The following is a 7,234-nucleotide window of genomic DNA, read 5'->3' on the forward strand; positions in this document are numbered from 1 at the left end:
ACCAACACTTTTTCTGTTAGATTTAAGGCCTGCACTGCATGGCAAAATTCATGCCTGGCACTATAAGCCAGAGCAACAGTCTGTGCCTGGGGAAATCAAAGTCCTCAGTAGGCAAGCCACTGGTTTTCGTTTCGTTGAATTTTGCTAAGCCTATCGAACTGCCTTCTAAACATTTGTGCTTATGCCCATAGACCGGTGTTGCTATCAGCTTTAGTCAGAAATGGAAACAGATGTTTTGCAAAGGATAGTTTATCTTAGAGTCCAACTGTAGCTGACTTTCCTGAGAACAGGCAACTGTTGCTAAGTCATAGTGGCTCAACCATTAGTCATAGATGGACATCAATATCACCCTCTCCAAGGCTCAGGGAACATTGCAGAAGAGATGACAAACATAATGTACAAGGAGCTGAAGAGGTGATGGCTCATTGGTAAAAGCATTAGCTGTTCTTTCAGAAGGACAAAGTTCAATTTCCGGTACCCATGACAGGCTCCTCTGAATTTGGTAAGAATGTAATTCTAGGTACTAATATTTGTTGTGGTCTTTGTTGAATGGGGGTTTTGTTCCTTGGTTTCTGTTTCCTCTGATCTTTAGGAGACCGTGGTGACCCTGTATTATCTGGTAGGTAATTCTTCTGGTATCCTCATAGGTGTGGTCATTGGGGATTCCTAATAGAATGTGTTTCCATGTATTGGGAGCTGACACAGGAATGTGGTCTCTCCTAAGGAAATGGTGATGCAGTCAGTACAACTCAGACAACTCAGTCATCCTGATACAACCCAAGCCATGCCAAATCCATCTTGTTTGGGCTTGTTATAATGCCTGTGGGACAATGTCAAATCCTGAGTACAGTGACTGCACAGCAAGATTCTGTATCTGCTAAACAACAATAGAAGGTTCCTAGTTTTTGCTATTCTGGAAAATTTCACTTCTGAATTTTAACTGTTATGTCATGTAACCTAACATATAAACCATGGGTTAGATCCACTTAGTTCTGTTTATTCTGAAGTCACATAGAGGTGATAACAATGCAAAACAGAAACCCATTAGGGAAAATCTTATGTGCCTTGTTTTCAAAGCTTTCTGGTATGGAGCAGAATATTAAAGAGACATGTGTCCACCACCACTAGAACACAGCCATCCACTCTGATAAAATAGGGCATTGTTTAAAGGGTATTGTTGGTGTAGATAGCTAGTTTATTGAGGACATGCCCTATGTACAAAAAGAAAGAGAGAGCAAAGAGAGAAGACAAAATATCCTTGATTTTTTTCCTGACCTCTATCATGGCTCTTCTCACATATTTTAGAAGCATCTTAATGTAGCCACTCGCCTCAATAAAGCCACTTTAAGCACAGCACCAAGTAGAGTAACAGCTGAGACATCATTTGTTAACAGCCACACTTCAGTCCAAATACACTTTCTTTTTCTTCCCTGTCCCTCTACTTGGCCACAGTACTAACTTTGAGCAATGCTATGAGTAACTGGGGAGTATCCACCGAAGCAGAAAATAAATATAGTCACATGATTTGGTCCTGCACATACCAGTTAATATTCATTTAGATTTTAGCCTGTTGTGTGCAGCCGATCTATAGGCCAGGAGCAGAGTCTCAGGAAGCAGGACTTAACTGACCCAAAATTAATATAGCAAAAACAATAAATCAACGCTTGTTCCTAAGATCTTGCTAATGTGACACTGAGCGTTTCTGCAGTGGCTGACATACCAAGTCATGTTACTGGTTTCGTTTTTGTTTTAAATGGCTTTCATACTCAGATGCTATTTCTTAGCTTCCTGGTTCCTATCAGATTCAGACTCCCACTATCTTTCCACTGATTACTTGGGATAATTTGTTAATTTTGTCCCCTACCTCTTAGTGTCTACCTCTCTAATACACCATCACTCAGACTCGGTCTAAAGCACACATCTAACTTGACCACTTGTCTTAGAACCTCCCATAGCTCTCTGTTGTGCAGTGGGATACACTCCGGTAGTAGTGTCTCCACTACTAGTTCCTATGGCTTTTCATCCTTGTCGCCATTTTTACTGCATGACTGCAGGCAAATGAGCCCAGCCCAGCATCTTTTTTTTTAATACGTCATTCTTCATAAACCTTGAAATGCACGACTCATTAATGAGACCTCGACAAATGCCACATCCTTTCAGAAAGCCCTTTCCCAATCTAAATGATATTACCAAATTATGAAATTACATTTACAAATCAAAATTATAGGTACTTGCCCTTTTCTTCTTTCAGCATTTTCGGGGCAGTTTTACATTAGCACATTTCATCGAATTATGCCCCTTTCTGCCTCTTATATCCTTATTAAACCAAGTTCCTCAGGGATTGAGGACATTTTCTATTCATCTGGTTAAACTCAGCTCTTAATGCCATCTCTGTCATATAAGTAAGAAGCACTTATACCTAATCCCCCATGCACCTTGACAGGGGATCCTGGTTCTGTGAGAGCAGGTTTATGCTGGAAATGTTGAACTTCAAGGATGCTTGGAGGTATCTTTGATTCATTATATTTGGTTCAAGTAAACCCATCATTGCGCCTTCCTCTCTTATACCTAGCAATTCTTACCTAGGTCATAACCCAGGAAGAAGACAAGACTCCAGGCATGTTCTTCTGTGTTCCATTCCCTTATTAAGTTGTGGCAGGGCTTTTTCTTCTGGGTGACTATTTTAGGAGATTTGGGTATTTTTTAAAGACTATTCTAGATTCCCAGTCAATATAATGACTATGATGTCATTATAGTGTTGAAGAACGTTATTCTTATCTCCTTAAAGTTATATCAGTTAGTCCACTGAAAAATATCCACATTGTTTTCTAAATGGCATGAGTGATGAGGTGTCTCAAAGAATTACCCAACAGCTGGTGATCCTTGAGAATCTCTTTTAACATTCTTGACGTCATGAATCACCCCATTGTCCTCATTTTATTTGTGGAATCTTGATTATGTCACACCTGACACAGAATAAAAGTATAAAAAGAGAATACATGTGCACTGCTATTCTCATTTGAGATACGAACAGTCGTGGGGCCAGCATCTATCACCTTTACTGATGTTTGTGAGCAGAGATACCCTCATTCTGTACCTTACCACAACCATGCGCTCGAGTCATTGCACACATGCATACACTCGAGTCACCGCACTAATCACACGCATGCACACCTACAAACATTTACTTAGTATCTGGTTACTCTGAATTTGATTTTTCCTAATAATTTTCAGAGCCACATAGATGAAAAAAGATGACCCTTCCCTTGGGGTACCTATCAGATTGGTCCAATGATTACATCATAATGTGGTATGTTTAGGGATTTTCCTCATGTAAACCAGGACCTAATGTCAGAGCACTGCAGTATGGCACTTGCAAACTCTTCTAAATTAAATCAACACACAACAGAAACACTTATCTTTAATTTGATACAAGTAGCTGAATAACAAATTATTTACTCATGCCTCCGGATCAAAAACCTACAGCTTGTGTGTACACACACACACATACAGAGAGAGAGAGAGAGAGAGAGAGAGAGAGAGAGGTGGGGGGAGAATGTCAAGCATTATTCAGGAACATGCTTCTAGAGGGAATAAATTATGATGAAACAGTATTTCCATTGTCTTCTATGTCTCTACACTTCTGGCTTAAAATGGTCCATTTTAACAAGAGATCGTTTCTCTTTCTGAAGGTCACTAGACTCTACATAAATTATTAATGATGAACTCAGGAGTCAGGAGCACTCAAAACAAATCACTTGCCCATCTCTCCCCTGAAGGGTAGCATTTCAAAAGGCAAAATCTCTCCCAGTATCAAAGCAGAGTCTGGGGCTAGACAGGAGAGGGTGGGAGCTGAGTTAGTCCCTGGTTGTCTCACATGGGGTTTCTACATCTTGCTAGAGATCAAGGTGCTAGGAACACGTGTTCCAACCCAGAAAAGCCTTTTGCAGGAGAGCTCTGGATCCAGTGACCTTGGCCACCTGTGACAGGAAGAAAAATTGCTCCTGAAACTCTGTGTTGCTCCTTTGGAAACAAGTGGTTTGTAAACTCAGGAGATTTCCAGTTTACTCAAAAGAAACTTGAAACTCATAAAGAAAAAGACAGTCTCTGGAGACATGGCATAAGTTTGAAGGGAAGATGAAGGAATGAATGGGTAGATGAATAGTGGAAAGAAAAGTAACCCTAAATTTGAAAGGATTCCCTAAATCCCATGCACCCTCAGATTTTCCCTTTATTAATATGTATACTCTTCACAGTATGGGATTAACTGTCTTCCATAAAGCCTTCATAGGTAAGCATCCACAATCCTTCCACCCTCCCCCATGTACTCCCTGACCCTAAAAAATCAATCACCATTAGAATTTTAGACCTGTGGTTTCCTTTTTCGTTTATACAAATGAGCAAGAGCGTTTTAACTTGACTCTTTTGTGTCCTGCTTTGTTTTGAAACGGGTGTGGGCACCCAACAGCTGGAGCAGAGTCCTCAGTTTCCCAGCATCCAGGAGGGGCAAGATTTCACGGCATACAGCAACTCCTCAAGAACTTCCCCCCAATTTTACTGGTACCGACAGGTGCCCAGGGAAGGTCCTGTCATCCTGACGACGACACCAGTCAGGAGTGGAGAAGTAAAAGAGGAACGGAAGATAACCGCAGGAGTTTGGTGAAGCAAGGAAGAACAGCTTCCTGTTTGTCGTCAGAGCCCAGCTTAGAAATGCAGGAATCTTCTCTGTGCAGGAGCTCACTGCTCTGGTGGCCTCTACTACCTGTCCCCAACCCCTGCAGCTGCAGACTCTTACCACTCTGTCACGAACCTCTAGCTCTTCCTCACCAGCTATTGGCATGAGCAATGGTGGCATCCCAACCCCTCCTTGCCTCCTGGACCCATTTTTTCCTGCCTTTCCAGAAAACATGGACCTCAAACATGCCTTCTCCTATAAGATGAGGCCGTGCATGTGGCCTCCTTCTAAGAATCAATAACAATGTCAGCAAACAGTCACCCAAGGTAGGCCATGGTGGGGATCAATATGAGGGACCAGTGGGAGTTACCGGACAGAAAGTTCCATGATCTAAAACCAAATACCTCATTCCACACTGTCTTACAGCATGGGCTTCGCTACAGAAAGATTCTGACCCATGATGTGGTCACGGATCTCAGGACCGCCTACAGATGTGTTTCTGAGTAATGAGTTGTGATCCCAGATCTGTTTTCCATGGTGATTTCACTGTTGTGGTAAAACCCTAAGGTTCAGTCTTCTCCAGCCTCTTTTCCTCTTGCCGCACAGTCGCACAGCCATGAAGAAACGTGCAAGTGTAACTGTGACTGCAGCTCCACCTCGGGAGAGCCTCATGTCACCCCAGATGAATCTGGACATTTTAAAGAGCCAGGAGGCCATTGAATCACTTGCTACTGTAGCCAACCTTAGTCCTGACTACAGTAAGAGATGCTCTGCAGTTTCTCTTTGCATGTGTGAGTACAGTGGGAGTGTAAGACATTGTGCTATTTTGCAAAATAAGAGATCTTTTAATGGATGTTACATATTTCACAAAATATTGATATTCTTATAATGAAAAAAACTCTCATTAGCATGACCTTATTTTTAAAAGCCCACATCAATTTCCTACAATTATGGAAGACTCTGGGCTCCAGTTTCCTCTAAGTCTTGTGATTGAGCCATTATCAATATAATTTCTCTTCCTCCTCTCCTCCAAGTCCTTCATCTCACCTCTCCCCCAGACCCTCCCCACCCCTACTCCCCTGTCCATTGCTCTCCAGAAAAAGGGAGGCCTCCCATGGATATCAACCCTGGCCTATCAAGTTGCAGTAAGACTAGGCACGTCCTCATTCTCTCCTAATGAGGTTAGATAAAGCAGCCAAGTAGGACGAAAGGGTCCTAAAATCAGGCAACAGAGTCAGAGACAGCCCCTGCTCCCACTGTTAGGTGTTCCACATGAAGACCAAACTACACAACTGTACCATATGCACAGAGGGCCTAAGTCAGTCCCATGCAGGCTCCCTGGTAGACCCAGATTAGTTGACTCTGTGAGTTATTTTATGGTACCCTTGACACCCCTGACTCTTAAAATCCCTCCTTACTTCTGCAGGTTCCCCCAGCTCTGCCTAATGTTTGGCTCTGGGTCTCTGCATCTGTTTCCATTAGTTGCTGGGCGAAGCCTCTCTGTTGACAGTTATGCTAAGCTCCTGTCTGCAAGTATAAGAGAACAACTTTAATGGTGTCAGGGATGGGCTCCCTCTCATGGCCTGGGTCCAAGCTTGGCCAGTCATGGGTCGCCTGTTCCTTCAATTTCTGCTCCATCTTTTACCCCCTGCATATCTTGTAAGCTGAATAAATTGTGAGTTGCAAGTTTTGTGGCTGGGTTGGTGTCCCAATCCCTCCATTAAAAGTCTTGCCTGGTGACAGGAGATGGAGGGTTCAGGCTCCATATCCGTCATTGCTAAGAGTCTTACCTAAGGTCTCCCTCATAGATTCCTGAGAATTTTCATTGCCCTAGGTTTCTAGTTCCTCTCAGAGATTCCCTCCCATCCCCATTCCCTCTCCCATTTCTGCCATTCCAGTTGTCTTTCCCAGTACTCTCTCCCTCTGTTCTCCCCTCACCTGGTCCCTTCTGTTCCCATCCCTTACCTCAACCCCTGTACGCATTTTTACTTTGCAATTTTAAAAGTTACTTCCATGGTTTATAATCTAACATTAGCACTGTAGTCCACTCCAAAGTCAACCCTTGAGAGATTTGGCATGCTGTCATCATAAGTTTAAGGGAAAATATACATTTGTAAATAAGAAAACAGTGGCGGAAGAGATAGCTTCATGGTTAAAAGCAATTGCTGCTCTTGTAGAGGACCCAAGTTCAGTTCCCACCACCCCCACATTAAGTGGCTCATGACGTCCTAACACTCCAGCTACAAAGAATGTAACCCACTCCTGGCTTCTTCAGGTACCAAAATAAAGGCACACAGGCACGCGTGCGCGCGCGCGCACACACACACACACACACACACACACACATACACACACACACACACACACACACATACACACACACACACACACACACACACACACACACACACACACACAGGGCTAAGGGTGGTGGTAAAGAAGTCTTTTTAAAATTCAAGAAAACAGTTTTAGTTCTCCCTGGTACAAGGAACATGACGCTGTCCCTTTTCTTTTCTTCCAGCCCTAGATTTAGAAACTTACTGTGAATTCCCTCTGTGT

General features: G+C 42.9%; 1 long non-coding RNA gene across 1 annotated transcript; it reads left to right on the top strand.

The window, feature by feature from the left end:
- Nucleotides 1-365: 365 nt before the first annotated feature.
- On the top strand, nucleotides 366-6,365 carry LOC102547139 (uncharacterized). The gene is made up of 3 exons (XR_359928.5): nucleotides 366-502; nucleotides 4,469-5,001; nucleotides 5,102-6,365. It is a non-coding gene; the product is annotated as an uncharacterized LOC102547139 (long non-coding RNA).
- The last annotated feature ends 869 nt before the right edge of the window (nucleotides 6,366-7,234 follow it).

Source organism: Rattus norvegicus, chromosome 15, assembly GCF_036323735.1.
Source record: "Rattus norvegicus strain BN/NHsdMcwi chromosome 15, GRCr8, whole genome shotgun sequence".
Classification (NCBI taxonomy): Eukaryota; Metazoa; Chordata; class Mammalia; order Rodentia; family Muridae; genus Rattus; species Rattus norvegicus.